Source organism: Lagenorhynchus albirostris, chromosome 11, assembly GCF_949774975.1.
Source record: "Lagenorhynchus albirostris chromosome 11, mLagAlb1.1, whole genome shotgun sequence".
Classification (NCBI taxonomy): domain Eukaryota; kingdom Metazoa; phylum Chordata; class Mammalia; order Artiodactyla; family Delphinidae; genus Lagenorhynchus; species Lagenorhynchus albirostris.
This window is the reverse complement of record NC_083105.1, coordinates 18348785-18365688: the sequence shown is the minus strand read 5'-3', so window position 1 is coordinate 18365688 and position 16904 is coordinate 18348785. Positions and strand designations below refer to the sequence as shown.

Here is a 16904-nt window from a genome sequence, read left to right as displayed (position 1 = left end):
TAATATGGATGACAAGCATACATGCTGGGGGAAGTGGTTGATTTGGGTCAGGGTTTCCTAGTCTTGGCGCTGTTGACATCTTGGGCTGGGTAATGCTTTATTGTCGGGGGCTGTCCTGGGCACTGTAAGGTGTTTAGCAGCCTCTCAGGCCTCCACCCACTAAATGTGCACCCCCCACCCCGAGCCAGGACAATCCAGTTTCTCCAGACTTTTTGTCCTGAGAGTCAAAATCAGCCCGGGGTTAAAAAACACCCTTTAAGGCTGAAGTAGATTGTGCCCTGTGGCAGTGAGATTTCAGGAGCCCTGACAGTGTTGCAAAATTTTTCTAGTTGTAGCATTTATAGAAACTGAGATTTCTAGTGTAGCCTACTTAAAGAAAGAAACAAAGCTGCCCAAGGGCCCAGAGGTCTCTGTTGGACCCTCATTGAACCCTCACTCTATTTGAACCCACTCACTGGAGGCACAAAAGTTGGGAAGTGCTGTCTGTGGGAATCACAGCCCTGACACCTACCGCACCCTCCAGCTGTGGCCTGTCCCCAGCCTCCTATCCAAACATTATTTGCAGCCTCCAATTCAACTCTCATTCTCCTCAGTTCCCAAGTCTGGCAGTGATGCTCCAGGCAAATGACAGAATTCATGTGTGGCAACTATTTGCAGAACAAGCTAATGGGCTACTGAGTCAAATAAGTACTGAGGCAGTAAAACGTGAGGTCCTGCTACCCTGGTCCCTGGCAATAGCAGAGCCTGGAAAGCAGGACCTTTCTCTCAGAGGCCCCTGAGTTCTTCAACAGTGACCCTGGAGGACCACCCCTAAAATGTCAGTAAATTCCTCCTAACCAGGGATGAAGAGACTCAACAGTCACTATAAACCACAGGTAATAATATCAACATTCTGGTGGAAGAAACTCAGAGACAGAATCAGAACTCCTCCCATGAAGGGAAACAGAACAGTATGACAGAAGCAACAGAGACCAAGAGGAGGCAAGAGACCCAACCCCAATCCTCCTGGTAAGATTTAAGGCCAAAATTTTTCATTTCAATTTTTTTAACTTTCGTTTTACGTTTTAAATGTTTATCTTTAATCAGAAAATCTCTGCACCAGATCTGAGGCACTGAGTCCCATGAGTAAAATCAAAAGTGGGCCCACCGTGTTATTTCTGGTCACATGTTACTTTAGCAACACAGGAATAAGTATGAAAAGGCTACTGCTATAGAAACTGCATCTTAAAACAGAACTGGAAGGAAGAAGGGAAACTACACTGACAGGAGAGGGGTGTGGTTCGGCATGGTGCTTTGCCTACAAAAGAATGAAAAATGGGATGGAAGGGACTTTTAAAAGATATCTTTCTGTTGTGGTACGAATGTTTATGTCCCCCTTAAAATTCTTATGTTGAAATCCCAACCCCTGAGATGATGGTGTTAGGAGGTGGGGCCTTTGAGAGGTGATAAGGCCATGAAGACAGAGCCCTTACGAATGGGATTAGTGCCCCGTATAAGAGAGACCCCAGAGAGCTCTCAGCCCCTTTCTTCCACTATGTGAGGACACGGTGAGAAAACAGTTGTCTTTGAACCAGGAGATGGGCCCTCACCAAATCTGCTGGCACCTTGATCTTGGACTTTCCAGGCTCCAGAACTGTGAGAGATAAAATTCTGTTGTTTAACCCACCCAGTGTACTTATAGCAACAGACTAAGACACTTACCTAATGAGGGAAGGCAAATAAGCCGCAAAAAAAAAAAAAGTTGAAAGTATGTGGAACAGGAGTTGCTCGCTTCAAAAATGAAGGCTTTTTTAAAAATAAGCAAAGTATGCAGGTGAGACGGAGGGAAAAGTCATCTGCTTCCAACAGAAATACATCAAAGCAATTACCTAATTTACACAGGGTATCACTCAGGCGAATGCTCAGCTGCTTCCTGACGAGTGAGGAGCTGGCCAGAGTGCCTGCATTTTCCTTTATTTTTATCACTGGTTTATAATATTCAATTGCTTGCTTCCTTTGAATCTAGAAACGAGAAATCTAATTAAGGCTTTGCATCCAAGAAGCATGGCATTCATCCATTTATCCAACAAACATTCACGGAATGCTGGCACTGGGGCTGCGGTTCAGAAATGAGGAAGACTAACCCTTGCCCTCTGAGAATTTCCCGGGGTAGGAGGAGAGACTGGAGGGTGAAACGGAGGACCAGCCACCTGTGAAGGACACTGAGTGCAAACCTAGGGGTTTGGGACTTTAATATTGAAGAGTTTTCATTAAGACAGTGATGTGATCCAACCTGCGTTTTAGAAAATTCACCTGGGTGCAAGTGCGGAGGATAAACTGAAGCAGGTGAGGCTATGGGAGGGGCGACCAGTTGGTCCAGAGGAAGAATGATAAGGGTCTGAGCTAATGCAGTGGCCACAGATGTGACCGAAGACCTGCTAAGTCCTGGCGTCACATGGAATGTGGTGGTCCTGGTGCTGGGAGCGCTGGCATCTGCACGTGCAGTAGGATGATGAGGTTAGGAGCTTGAGCTCTGAGGCCAAGCGTGCCTGGTAGTGACGCGGTGGTTAGGCACCACGGCTCTGCGATCAGACTCCCCTGGTGCTAATCCTGGCCTTACCATTTGAAAGCTAGTCAAGCATCCTAATCTCCTAATCTTCGGTTTTCTCGTGTTCAAGATGAGGATGACAGAGCTGTTGTGAGGATTAAATGAGAAAATGTATGGAGTGGGTTTAGCATGGTGACGGATAATAAATACCACGAAAATGTGTCATTAAAGATGGTGTCTGTACTGGGTGAGATGGGAGAAGATGCATTTTGTCAGGGAGAGGGGTGGATGTTTTCAGGCTTGAGAATGTTGACTCTGGGCTGCCCAAAGGCTTTGGATACCCAAACGGAGATGCCCAACAGGCAGATGGCTGCACACGTGTGCAGCTGATGATGGAGGTCTGAGAAGGAGATGGAGACGAGAAGCCATCGCCTTAGGGAATGCTGGCTGAAGCCCTGGGCACGGGCGAGGTCGCGGCACCGCGGCTGATACATGTAGAGTCCAAGAACTGAACCCAAGAGAGCACCACCATCTGGACGAGAGTCGGGAAGAGAAAGAGGAAACCCACGAAAGAAACCGAGAAGGCATCATCAGAGAAGATGGCCATGAGGGTGGGTAGCTCAGAAACCAGGAGAGCATATCTCAGGAGGGGAGCCATGGATGCTGTCAAAACCTCCAGCAGCAGACGACCAACAAGATCAAAGTGCAAAGAGACACAACGAGGATGTTCCTGATGATGTTCATGGCAGCAGGCGAAACGGAGTTGGGTGGAGGGAGAGGCGAGTAACGTCAGCGGCAAGTGAGGCAATGGAGACACTTGTCTGTGGAGGGGACACGGATGAAAGGACAGCTGCTGATGAATGGATACAAAGTGGAGAGAGAGAGCAATGACATTCACTGATTTCACTGAGAACATATCCCCGTTCCTCTTAAGCCAGTTTGCTCATTCTTCTCTGTCCTGGGGGAAGGGGGCGCCAGGGGGAGGGGGGAGTTGGGGGAGGGTTACTTTTAATTTTGTAATTTGACCTCATGAATCCATCCCTACCTATCCCCACTCTCCAAGGCCCCTTAGGATCCTCTGATCATTTCCCTAGTGCATGAGAGCTGTTTTGAGGGCCCCTGGCCACCAAGACAAAGGATCTCCACATGTTTGAGAGGTGAGTTGAGTGGCACAGCGAAAATCTCCCAGTCTTAACCAATGTGGAAGGTGCGGTCACCTAAGGACAACCTTCAGGAAGGATAAAGGCTTCTCGGTCATTTCGGAAGGCTGACGGTTGACAATGAGGTCTGGAAAGAAGACTGCCAAGTATGGTCAGCTCCTCTGACACAGAGGCCATGCACACTGAACGGCGGCAGTGTTAAGTGTCTGATGAGTCACACGCTGCCAGCCCTGGATTCATGGTGGGGCAGCCCAGGCCATAGAGATGACTCAGTCAGTAAGCTACGTGTTTAGATTTCCCTTTTATGAGGCAATGGTTCTACTGTCAAGCTTTTTGCTTCTCTAAAGAAGGTCCTGTTCTCTGCTCACAGTGCTGACCTTAAGAGGAACAAAAGTAGGCTTACGTAGTGTCAAGTGCCTCAAAAATTCCCTGCTGGGGAGCAAAAGAATAATACTAAGAACTCAATTTATCAATTCAGTGCGCCAGGCGTTCTTCCAAGCACTTTACATAGAAGATCTCTCAGTTCTCACCATCATCCTGCAAGGAAAACACTACCACCACTCTCGTTTTACCAATGAGGAAACAAATGAGACACCAACATGCTAAGTATGCGCCCAGGTTCTCACCGTTACCAAGCGGCAGAAACAAAATTTGAATCCAGGCAACAGGACCCCAGAGCCCAACATCTCAGCACTACTATAGAGCACTGGTAACTTTACCCTTAGAAACCCCTTTATTGGGGCTACTCTTTTCAAGGTAAATATTCTTCAAAAGGGTTAACACTGATCTACAGTTCTGCGTTAGAGATGAGTCACATCACATTTTCCTCGGGAGCAAAAGCCAGAAGAGAAGAGGTCACCTCCCTGGTGAGAGGAAAATTCTCTCAAGGATGGTGGAAAGGGAAAAGTGAAAGGCAGGACAGCCAACAGGGCGGGGAGAGGGAGGGGCTACAAAAACAAAACCTCACAACTTCACAATTTCACCTAGAGCGTCCCTGGCCCTTCAGCCAGCTGAACTGGCTGTGCAGGGGTGCAGGCTGGGCCAAAGGAAGGGGGTGGTGGACTCTCTGTGGACTCACAGAGAACTTTCTCTCATACCAACCTATCAAAGGAAGAAGTGGTCGAGCTTGGCAAATCCTAACACAGATTAGATCCGGACGGTAATACCTACAACCCCTCTTTTTTTTGTTTGTCTGTTTTTTGTGGGGGTTTTTTGCGGTACACGGGCCTCTCACTACTGTGGCCTCTCCCGTTGCGGAGCACAGGCTCCGGACGCGCAGGCTCAGTGGCCATGGCTCACGGGCCCAGCCGCTCTGCGGCATGTGGGATCTTCCCGGACCGGGTCACGAACCCGTGTCCCCTGCATCGGCAGGCGGACTCTCAACCACTGCGCCACCAGGGAAGCCCTACAACCCCTCTTTTAAACACAGACGCTGACAGTCTCTCCTGACCAAACTCTACTCAGGCTCCTCTGAGCAATTTTCAACTAGGCCCCAACCTTTGGACTTCGGTATTCTTCTCTGCATTGTCCAACCAGCGAGAATCCTCACCGGCACCATCCCCCAGGTGACGTCTGATCACCCTGGCCTGCCTTCAGCAAGAATCCTGTTATGTCTGTTTAGCCAGAATCCAGCCCCATCCGTACCCCCGACGTTTCCTCTTAGTAACTTTCCATCTACTGACCCCGCATACCCCGCTGCTTTTCCATGTATTTGGAGGTGAGTCCAATCTGTCTCCGCCGCTGCAGAACCCCTTTGCATGGAGAGCCGAGGAAAGCCCCACACGTGGCAAGAGAGTGACAGGTCTTCCCCGGCGAGGAGGGGTGGCAGGAAAGTGGGGTCTGAGGCACTGCAGGCTCTGGCCTAGGTCTTGCAGAAGACAGACCAGTGGGGTGTGGTACCGGAGACACAGTCCACAGAGGCCTGAAGTACAATGCATACATCTTCCTCACAGGGCCCGGGGTGATGCTGGGAGACATTCACGATGGCATTGTCCTCCTTTTTACTTTTCCTCCTGCGAAAACCTCTACACGGTTTGTGGGCTAGGAGCTCCTTTCAAATATATCATGGTCGGTGTCCTGACAAATAGATCAGGGCAGAACTCTCAGGCACAGTGAGTTTCTCTGCACAAGGCTGGAAGCGAAGAAGTGAGATGCCCCGATGAGTGACCCCTGACCTCCCTGTCACTAGTGGGGTTTTTTGGGGGGACTAGGGGTGGGGAAAGGAGACACACTACTTGAAACATTTCATAAAAACTTACCTTTCACTATGTCTCAGTGGGAAAAACAGTAAATCCGCTAAAAATTCCATAATTTCTCCAACTAGGAGGTTTTTCTCACCAAACTCCTCCTGATATTTAAGCCTTCTTGAAATTTCATCTTTGCAAGAGAAGCGTTTCCGGCAGCAGATCTGAAAATAAAATGCATGTGCGTAACTTACTGGGCACGATACATGTTGGCTACCTTCATTGTGCCACCAAAAATAATGCTCATAAACGTCCTTTATTCTATACAGGATGACACAGAACAGCAGAGCAGTTTATATTAGCAGAGACTTGAGACTTTCAAAGTGATCGATAAGATGTGTGTACATCTTTATAAGAAACTAGGGCTCTACGCTCAACCGCAGCACTATGGACATTTGGGGCCGGATGGTGTGTTGCGAAGGGTCCTGTATAATGTTTGCCATCTCCCCTGGCCTGTACCCACTAGGTGCCAATAACGACACCCGCAGTCGTGACAAGCTAACGCGTCTCCAGACATTGCCAAAGACCCCATAGGGCGCAATCCTGCCCCGGGTTGAGAACCACTTAATCAGAGGATGGAAACGTTACAATTCATCCTTTCTTAACCTAATCAGTTAGTTGGGAAATGGATTAGCGAGGGTGGGTTAAGTATATTAATCATAACCGTAACAGCTAGTACAGAAAATAAAACATTTTCAAGCAAAAACACAGGTTTCCATCAGAACACCTTCAGTGTATTTCATGGTTGCCTGGTCACAGGTGTTGTTGTCCAGTAAGCTGGACATTTCAGTAGCACATTGCAGAATATGATTTTCTTTTAAGTACTCCTTAGATGCTGACTTTGCCAGGTTGTTCAGCACTCTGCCTGCAGGGAATAAATTTTGGCAAAGAAGATGATGCTCAAGGCTTTTTTTCCACAGAAGAGTTAAGATGTCACTAGGCAGGTCATTTAATATCATTTCTTCCTCGCTGCCAACAGCTGGGTTTTTTCTTAATAAATCAATCACTGACCTACATTGCATGGAGTTGGTTTTTCTATAACGAATTTGTGTGTGTGCAGAAGTTATAGGGCTGAGGAGCTGAGGCAATAGACTGAAACCAAATCCAAGTCTGTTTTGCAAATGAACCGGTCAGAAACAGAGTGAGAATACGGATGTAGTGAAACCAGCCATCACCATGGTAGCCAAGTCCTAGAGAAGGCAAGCCGGTACAGCCTTGCAATAAGAAACAATAAACTGGTACAGCCTTACAACAAGAAACACGTGAATAAGCCCCATAAGCCTAATTAATAAGTAATGGGCTGTACCTAGATACATGCTGCCTTGGGAATGTACCCTTTGCAAAGGCCTAAAATTTGCTAGTTATTGAAAGTTAGATATTCTAACAATAATAGACTTCTAAAAAGTAGACAGTTTTATGGTTTTCTAAGCCATACTTTCTTACGGAAAGAGATAAAAACCATAATTATATTTCAAGAAGGTGTTACTAGAGCATTGCTAGCAGTAAACAAAGCAGATTTAACTCCCTGTGCCAAGGAATTTAGTATTAAATAAAGGATTACCATTAAATTATCAAAAAGCATCTTTCCCATCATCAATAGTACCCCATTCATTGCCCAGTGCCCACTCCAGGGCCTCAGGCCTTGCATCTGCACACCAGGGAGGGACAGCCATGTACCTGGTCTCCCTATGTCCATTCTCCATACAGCAGCAAACGTGACCTCAAAACAGAAATCAGGCGATGTCATCCCCAGCCTAACTCCTGCAAGGCTTTCCCTCGCACTGATAATAAAATCCAAATGTTTCCTGGGGCCCGAGGCCCTGAAGGATGTGAGCCCAGATGCCTCCTGTCCTTTGTTCACAAAGGCTTCTTTTTTTTTTTTAATTTTCTTATTTAAGTATAGCTGATTTACAATGTTGTGTTAGTTTCTGGTATACAGCAAAGTGATTCAATTATATATATATAGATATATATATAGATAGATATAGATATATAGATATATAAAAACACATGTGTGTACTTTTTCAGATTCCTTTCCATTATATGTTGTTACAAGACAGTGAATATGGTTCCTTGTGCCACACACACAGCAGGTCACAAAGGCCTCTTTTCATTGCTAGGACAAGCCGAGCCCTCTCCCACCTCAGGGCTCTGCACACGATGTTCCCTCTGCCACGAATGCCCCCATCCCCACCACGTGCGGCTCCTGCAGTCTGTCACGTCTCAGCTTCAACGTCCCCTCCTGGAGATGCCCCTTGACCACCCTTTCACAGGCGGTCCCTCCCCCTGCTTATGCTCTACCTCCATCTCGTTTGTGTCTCTCACTGCATTTAGTACAGCCTGTAATTACTGCATGTGTCCGCTCCCTTGTGTGTCATGTGTCACCTCTTTTCGGGGGCAGCATTGGTGACTCTGTCCTGTTCAAGCCGCTGGACTCAACACAGTGTCTGGTGCACGACAGGTGCTCAGTAAAGAGTTTTTGAATGTGTGAGCCCTGGTCAGGCTGGAATCCCCTCCCCTCCCCCTTTATCTGCTTGCCTAGACCCTGAATCCCCACCTGACCCTCATCAAGAGACCGGAAGTACAGTGCACTCCCATCAAAGCTGCTGCTAGGGCTTCCCTGGTGGCGCAGTGGTTGAGAGTCCGCCTGCCGATGCAGGGGACACGGGTTCGTGCCCCGGTCCGGGAAGATCCCACATGCCGCGGAGCGGCAGGGCCCGTGAGCCGTGGCCGCTGGGCCTGCGCGTCCAGAGCCTGTGCTCCGCAACGGGAGAGGCTACAGCAGCGAGAGGCCCGCGTACCGCAAAAAAAAAAAAAAAAAAAGCTGCTGCTAATGACACTGATCTACCTCTGAGCATCCCTGTTCACCAGGAGCCGGCCCCACCTGCTGTTTTCACCCCCTTGGAGAACCACACTTGTCTATACCAGGCCAAGGTCTGCCGAAATCCTCGGAACTCTGTGCTTTGGACAGCCCGGCTGGCTCTAGAAGGCCAGTCCCAGAACCCACAGAAGTGTCCCTGGTTCCCACACTGGTTTCCTCTGCTCACCAAGGTCCCAGCATGTCCATGACCAGCCCTGCCTACATTAGGATGACTTAGAAGCTAGCCTCTATGTATGGAGGATTAGAGCTTTATAAATGCCAGTGCTAGAAGAGATGCCACATAGCAAGGAGTAATGCGGTCAGGCTTTAGGGTCAGATAGGCCTAGCTTGGACCCCCAGCTCCAGAGGTGCTAGCTGCGGGAGCTGACATAGTTGATTTCACCTCTCTGACCTTCAGTTTCTTCATCTGTAAAGTGGGGTAACAAAACATACCACGTGAGGTATATTTGAAGGTAAAAGAGCTTGTGAGCATAACGTGCCTTGTACATTGTAAGCATGAAACGAATGATAACTGTTACTATACAAGTGGATTTACAGGTGAAATGCAGAGAGGGTAAGTAGCTTGCCCAAGGTGACCTTTGATCTTACAGTAGCCTGTAAAAACAGCTGTGATTCTCCATGCGAACCTGTACCCAACTCCCCTTTGCAATGCCACTCTGCACCAGAGTCTCTTTCTCTGCCATGGAATAAAGCCTGATGACTTGCTGTGACCAATCGAATGCAGCAGAGGGGGTGTCATGCCAGTTCTGAGCCTAGGCGTAAACCTGTGCTCTCCCTCTCGGAATTGTGCAACCACTGGGTGAGCAGGCCTGGGCTGTCTTCCCGAAGGATGAGGAACACGTGACCCGAACCCTGTCACCCAGCCAGACAACCACCGGACATCTGAGTGAAGTCCTCTGAGACCAGCCAGCCCCACTGGCCCTGCCAGCGGATCACAGATGTTTGCCTGAGCCCAGCCCAGATCTGCTGAGCCTACCCTGGACCAGGGGGATCCCCTTGGTGGCCCATAGACATGGGCAGTAATAGGTGGCTGTTGGTTTTATTTTATTTTATTTTTTATTTTTTTGCATGTGATTGAGTATTTATTCTAAACCAGGTATTCTACATCCATTTTTTTTTTTTGCTCCTTGCAACAATAATATGAGGTGAAAACCATTAGCATTTTAGAGTTAAGGAAACAAACCGAGGTACAGGGAGTGTTATTATGTTGCCATGGGTCATGACCATGCAACTAGTAAGTGGTAGAGACCCAGGTCTCTCTGTCCTAAAGACTGAGCTCTACACACCCATGTCATAGAAAAGTTCCTTCATATTCATATTCATCTGTATAGTGCAGCCTTTGGACTAGATGATCTTTTGCTTATAGTTCAAAAAGAGTAGGACTGTAGCTCAGAAAGAGTATGATTCTTTGTTGGCTGTTGGTTTTAATCTGTTGAGTTTTGGGAGTGCTTTCTTATACAACATAAGATAATTGACACAGCCACTTAAATATGACATAATTCTAGACATTATGTTTAGTCTGAGTGTAAATCAGTGAGTAAAAATGCTTAGTATCTGCATTCACCGAACGTTCTTTGTTCCATTAGTGGTGCCACGGCAGCGTCGGGCATCAAATACTGGAGAACAAAAGAACGAGCTACCATGAAGGAGTACTTAACTATGCGTCAGGCACCATCCTGTGTGCTTTACGGTCTCCCTTGAACGCTTTTAGTCTCACAACGACCATGCAACGCAGGTGCTGTTTTTATTCCTATATTTTTACAAATATGACAACTGTGACCCAGAAAGGCTAAGTCTTGTGTCTAAAAGCAAAGAGCCAAAAAAAAAAAAAATTAAATTAAAATAATTAATACCTAAGTAAATAAATTTTTTAAATAAATAAAAAGCAAAGAACCAGTAAGTGGAGAGGTGGGATTTGTACCCAGAAAGGCTGGCTTCACAGTCAAGCTCTGAGTGGCCCTCTAACTACTCAAAGCGTGTGAGGTACATCACAACAGCCTTCAACATTCTAAAAGGGTGGTCGGTCACAGGAGGAGCGCTCATGCTCAACCCTCACACGCCCAGCAGCCCAACAAAAAGTCAAGCGAGCAAAGCACACACACCCATTCCCCTTTCTTCACAGGTGGGAAGAGCCCAGGAGTCTGACTCTGAACCACAAGCGTTTATGCCCTCTGCACGTGCCCACCCTACCTTTTTGCTTCACTAAGTCCTGGTTGTCTTTTAAGTTGCTGGATGAAAATTCCATCAGGTTGGACCATGCTTCCTGGAAATACCAGAAGCCTTCCTTCCTGAGTCATCCCTATTTCCAGATAGAGTTCCCCGATAGCATTCTGTACTTTGGGAAGCATTCCTGTCATGGACCAACTCTACACAAAATGAAAGAGAACACACTCCTGAGGGGACACAGCGTTAGACTAGGCACAGCCGCCAGACACCCGCCCAAGAAAGGCTCATTTCATAATGAACTTGCAAAAGATCGCATGCTTTACAGCATTTCTTGGGGAATTCTAAATACTTATGAGAGTTATAGAGAAACATTTATGGGGAGACACTGCAAACCAAAAATAAATTTTGGAAAATGTTTTCACAGGTTGTTAGTTAATGGTAATGAAAATTTTTGAAGGTAAGAATAACATGATGATGTCTTGCAGCTGTTAAACCTCCCAGAGGAGGTATTATTTAAAATCCTAACGAACACCTAAAAACGCTGTCTATGTGGACCTTGAATTCAAGTGTGACCAGAGATCTGCTAACTTTACGTTCGATACACTTTTGCTTAGAATTTCAATTCCCTTTCCTGGTTTAGCATGTTTATTTCAGGGGTACTTAAACTTCATTACCTTAAATCACTCCTCTATCAAAACCTTATCAATGCATAAGAATACACTAGTCAGTTATAATCTTTTAAATGAGAGTTAGTTATTTAAATAATAATGAGTTATTAATATTTCAGAAAACTTAATATTAACAAGACTATATGTGAATATGTTTGGTAACTAATAAAGCCCTATTCAAATGGTCAGTATTACCACCATCACTGGTTATGGAATACTTTATGCTGTACTGAAATATTAGCCCGGGACAGGACTGACTGAGCCTGGCTCCCTGGCGGGAATTCTTTCTGCTCTCCTGCACCTACTGAAAGTGACAGTCTATGGCTTGACCCAGAGCTTTCCAATAAGTGTCTTGCAAACAGGTTACACCTACTCTGAGATACTGATCTCAGCCCTGGAGGCAGCTGGTTGCGGTGTGGAATCCCTGGACCCATAGTCTTTTACACTCCCTCACGGGTATCTTTCAAAGTGCCCCTTTCTCGGCAGCTATCCTAGGTCTCAGCCCTAGTGCTCACACTTCCCATCCTCTACTTCAAGATGGCCTGCATGCTGACTTCACTGAGGTCAAACCTACTCTGAAAGATTGCCCTCGGATATTGGTTAGGATCACGATTGGCTGCAATTAACAGAAAACCCAAACTAACAGTGGCTTGATTTCTCTCTCATGCAAAAGTCAGAAAGTGGATGACCCAGGGCTATAGACACACCACAATGTCAGAGACACGGTTCCTCTTATCTCACTGTTTGACCTTGCCTGACCTCCATTCCCAAGGACACCTCTTGGTCTAAAATGGCTGTTGCACCACCAGCCATCACAGCCACAATCCAAACAGCAGGAAGGAGGAAAGAGGAGAGGGAGGGCACACCCTTCACTTCATGGAAACTTCTCAGAAGTTATCCATAGCACCTCCATTTACATCCCATCAGCCAAAACTTAGGCATGTGCTCATATCTAGCCTCAAGGGAAGCTGGGAAATGTAGTCTTCTTTCCAAACAGTCCAGGGTGGGGTGGGGACATTACTTACTACAAAAGGGGGACTAGATATTGGGAAATTATAGTCTCTGGTATACCTCACTTACCCTTTTCTTTTAAATTTCAAATTAGCAGTGTTTTCACCTATTTTCTTCCCTCTTGCCTATGCCAGAGGAAGGGATGCCCAACCTCCTTACCAAGGACCTGCCTATTCCCAAGCTCTCGAAGTCCTGTGTTCCTCACAGAGTCCCCACCAGCATCTCCAATCCACCTCTCTCCCTGGCTCATTTCCTCCTCCACACAAACACATAAATCCTGGATGAAACCTAACTTGAATCTGGTACTATCTTGACTTTTCATCTTTCTCCTTTTACTGACACACTTCTCAAACAGGTATTAACACATGTGCTTCCCCATTTCATTATCACACACTCACCTCTTAAAGCCCTGCAGTTTGGCTCCTGCCACATATACCCGCTTCCATCTCATGGGTTACCACTGACCGTTGCTCACCAGACCTAGGGGCCTTCTTTCAGTCCTCATTTGTCCAGGCCTCTAAGGAGCAGTTGATGCTGTTAGCCACTCCCTCTTTGATTTGGGGAAACTAGGATATCCTTATTCTCTTCCAATCTCTTACTCCTGTACAGGTTTTTTCCCTTTCCTCCTTTTAAGGATAAGTAATTTTCCAATGACCGATTCCTACTGTCATTCAGAGATCTTTCCTCATGGTTTTAGCATTCACATGTATGTAGATGTCTCTCCAGTCTCTTTCCAGACTTCTAATCCTATGTTTCCCCAGCTGGCTGGATACTCCCCTTGGGTATTTTTCCTGAACTGCAAACTCAGCAGTTTAAATGTTAAAAATTCATCATCCTCTCTCCAAATCCAGGTTCCTCTTTGAATTTCCCCACGTCCATCATCAGACTCAAATCCTCAGGGTTTCCTTGATTTCTCCCCATGTCACGGCCACGTTTCCAATCAGTCTGAGTCAGGCAGAATCCCCTGTCACAGGGAGGATGACAGCTCCCAATCTACCACCAGCCCACAGTGGTCCTTTGACCCTTGAGTCTCACTGCCCACATTGCCAGGAATACTAATCGGCATGTCAAATGCAGCCATATAGTGTCAGTATCCTCTTTATGAAGACATGTCTTTTATTCCCCTCTTACTCCAGGCCATCTGCTTCTTGAGGGCAGAGACCCCACGATCCAAGAATTGAGTTCTGTGCTTCATGGCTCTTCAGTAAACATTGGTCGATATGCCCAGTGATTGTGAAGCATTCTTAGGTCATGGTCTGTACTGGCCACCACCTATGGAGCCCTGACCGAGCAAAGCTCTTAAACTGCATAACCTCAGTGGATATCTGCAGAAACCCTAGGAAATAGGGATTATTACTCCTCTGTTACAAGCAGGGAAACTGAGGCTCAGTGAGGTTAAATCAATCCCCCAAGCTCACGTGGCTAGCCAGTAGGAGAACAAGGGTGTCCAACCCAGACCGGCCTATCTCCAAAGCCCTGCTCTGCACATTTTCTTAACAAGTGAGCCTCTGACGCATAAACAGAGGCCCCTTCACAAAAGTATCCTTTGGTTGTCCTGCAGCCTGGTGCACCTACCATGAAATGCTAGGGGGAGAGTCATGAGACTTACTTTTTTAACAAGCATACTTGCTGCTATAAATCAGGGTTTCCCAGCCTCAGCACTATTGACTTCTATGCCATCTAATACTTTGACATGGGGGGCAGCAGGGCTGGCCTGTGTAGTGTAGGATGTTTAGAGCATCCCTGGCCTCTACCCACTAGATGCCGTTAGCAAGCTCCCCGCCAAGCTGTGACAACCAAAAGGTCTCCAACGTCGCCAGATTGTCCTTGACAAACAAAATTGCCTCCCAGTTGAAAACCTCTGCACCAAAACTTTAAAATAACCTAATCTGAAGAAATTACAAAAGTGGTTTGGCACGGAATGTATGTAGCATAAATAATAAGCTCTTTCCCCTCAAGAATGTTCAGTACATATTTCAAAGAAGTGGTTATTGCCCAAAATCGTTTTAGAATTCTCTTTGGGAAGGGCCCTCAGAGCCTAAAAAAATTATTCTGATAGTCTCCATGATGGCTAATCCCAAAGAACTGTTGCAAAAATATTTTGAGAATACAATCATAAGACTGATGCCTCTGGAAGGAGTGCTTTGAAGTGGGAAATCCTCTCTGAACGTCTCAGCTTTGTCATGCTTCCCGTGCAGCCACCTTCTCCCTTCACCCCACCTACTCCACAGGTTACGCTTCATCGCAGTTGGAGATGCTGGCAGTGACTGGGATCTCCATGAGGGCAGAAACTGTGCCCACCTTGCCTACTGCTATCATCCCAACTCCCAGCACAGAGCTCAGGCTGGGCAAAGCCCTCAGGGAATGTTAGCCGAGTGGAGGACTGAGTGAATGAATGAGTGAGTGACTCAGTGAGTGAACGAGTGAACGATTGAGTGAATGGCTGAGTGAACAGATGACCGAATGAGTGAGTTAATGAATGAATGAGTGAATGAGTCAGTGAATGAGTGAATGGATGAGGAAATGACTAAGTAAATGAGGGAATGGATGAATGAATGAATGGATGGATGAATGAACGAGTGGTCGACTGAGCGAATGGCTGAAATCAGGCATTCAGTGATGACCTAATAAAATAATTGGTGCTTTCCAGAAAGACACATGTCAGTGATGAAAATCTGGACCTCATGGGGAAAAAAGTATTTGGTGCAGGGGGAAATTCCATAATCAAAATAAGATATCAGAGAATCACTGGACTCTACTCTCTGAAAATGCAAGAGTGGTCAAAATAGCTTCAATCAAACTCTTATTATCTCTCACCTAGGCCTCAGTTACTTTTTAACCCACGGACGGTAATAACCAAACAGCTTAAGATCTCACCATGTGCCGCGCATTGTTTGAAGTGCTCTGTGCTACCGCTCACTTCACCCTGATAACAGCCCCATGAGGCAGACCTTAGAACCCTCAACAATGAGAACTCTGAGTCAGAGGTTCAAATTTTTGCCAAAGCCGCAAGCAGGAAATGCCAAAGCACTTTAAATCTGGGTCAGTCTGTAAATAGCCCAGGCTGATGTGCTACTCCACACTACCTTCTAAGGACACAAAGCACTGGCAAATTCAAATTGATTGATTCAGTTGTCACATTTACTAAGCACCCAGAGGTTGTAAGACACCATGGTACATACAAAAATTGGTAAACAAGCATGGCCTCTGCAATAAAGGGACTGCAGATCTTGAGTCTTATAAATCTCTTTAGATAGAATTCCTTCTAGAAAGATGTATGTTGATGGAGCAGAGACAGAGCTTTATGAACATGTGAAGGCCTTTGTTTTAAAACAAAAATAGCTTTGTCTTGGGTTACATTACCCGTGGCCCATAAAATACTACAATCGGTAAACATTTATAATTTTTTAAAGGACAGTTAAATGTCATCCTAAGAACAGTTACAGTTATATGTCATGAGTGAAAGTTTCATTGTATTCAACAAGCCCAAAAGTTTCTATTTCAGGAAAAGTAAATCAATAGAGGGACAGATAATCAATCAACCTTCCCCAACATCTTTATGAAAATTATAACCACCTAGAGGGGTGGGATAGGGAGGGTGGGAGGGAGGCTCAAGAGGGAGGGGATATGGGAATATATGTATGCATATAGTTGATTCACTTTGTTGTACAACAGAAACTAACACAGTATTGTGAAGCAATTATACTCTAATAAAGATGTAGAAAAAAAGAAAATTATAACCAACTCTTTAAACAGTATTTTATTAGTTTATTTCAACCCACTACTCTCATTCCCATCTTGTTTTAGGAACATTCCTTTTTTCCCTCCAAAATGACACCTGTTGGTTTCATTCATTCAATCGTGACTCCCTTCTATTTACTGGTTGTCGTCACTAATACACAGTTTAGGACACGGATTAAAATCAAAGCTTCCTCACTGATGAACATAAGTAATAATTATTTATTATTCATTATTCATTAGTTCCTCTATTTGTGGACTAAATTATAAACAAACAAAGGTAAATGATATCTGAAAATACCTAACACAAGTTGAATAACGTTTGAAGGATTTAAAAAACTATTTCCCAATTTACCTGCACTAACATGTTCTCAACACTCAAGAATAACTCTTCTGCTTCATTGGTCTTGCCCAGAAGCTTCAGAAATCTCACAATAAAGGACATTAATCGGCATCTGTCAGTGGCAGTAACCTCAAAAAGTCTGCGTTCCAGCACTAGAATGGAAAGAA

At 45.9% G+C, this 16904-nt stretch overlaps 1 protein-coding gene across 1 annotated transcript in view; it reads right to left on the bottom strand.

The window, feature by feature from the left end:
* LOC132528669 (putative tetratricopeptide repeat protein 41) overlaps nt 1–16904 on the bottom strand; it is an 82839-nt gene that overhangs the window by 19264 nt on the left and 46671 nt on the right. Inside the window, exon 5 of the mRNA XM_060164646.1 lies at nt 5946–6094. The gene's annotated coding sequence lies outside the window, so the exon portion shown is untranslated. The remainder of the gene's footprint in view (nt 1–5945; nt 6095–16904) is intronic.